Genomic DNA, 880 nt, shown 5'->3' with positions numbered 1-880 from the left:
GTTTGTGTGCAACATGAATTATTTGAAAAAGTCAAAAAGTGAAACAGAGCGTAAGAAAGAGCACAATTAGCAAACGAGGAAATTAGTGCAAACCCAGAAATAGTTGAAACAATTGAACAGTGAAACAGCAAAATGCTTAAATTAGCAGAAGCAGAAAAAACAAAAATATTTGAAGGAGTAAAACAGAGCAAAACCAAAAGCAAAAAGGGTCAGAAGCAGAAAAGTTTGATATATGAATTGATAAAATTGATCAAAGTTTGCAGAAGACCTTATCCGACAGTAAAACGAGTAGAACCAAAGGAATATACAGAAAAGTAGACAAGCAAAATGCATAGAAACACAGAAATAGTTGAAACAATTGAATAGTGAATATACTATATTAATAATATAATAGTGAATTAATAGTGAATTATACTGTATAAATTATATAATATATAAATTATAGAGGAATTCAGCAGAAGAAGCAGGAGTTTGTGTGCAACCCGAATCATTTGAAAAAGTCAAAAAGTTAAACAGAGTTTAAGAAAGAGCATAATTGAAACAACAGGAAATTAGTGCAATCCCAGGAATAGTTGAAACAATTGAATAGTGAAACAGTAATAAGTATAAAAAATTAGTGGAAACAGTAAACCAGAAATATTTGAAAGAGTAAAAAAGAGCAAAAACTAAAGCAAAAAGGGTCAGAAGAAGCAGAAATGTTTGATATATGAATTTATAAAATTGATTAAAGATTGTAGAAGATCTTAAAAGATAGTAAAACCAGTGGAACCAGAAGGAAAACAGAAAAGTAGACAAGCAGAATGCATAGACACAGATAAAAACAGAGCACAAGAAGAAAATACATTGAAAGAATAGGAGAAAGTGTGACAAGGTTGTACTC

This window comes from Poecilia reticulata, unplaced genomic scaffold, assembly GCF_904066995.2.
Source record: "Poecilia reticulata unplaced genomic scaffold, P_reticulata-male-v2 Scaffold_56, whole genome shotgun sequence".
Taxonomy (NCBI): domain Eukaryota; kingdom Metazoa; phylum Chordata; class Actinopteri; order Cyprinodontiformes; family Poeciliidae; genus Poecilia; species Poecilia reticulata.
This window is presented reverse-complemented; position numbering follows the sequence as displayed.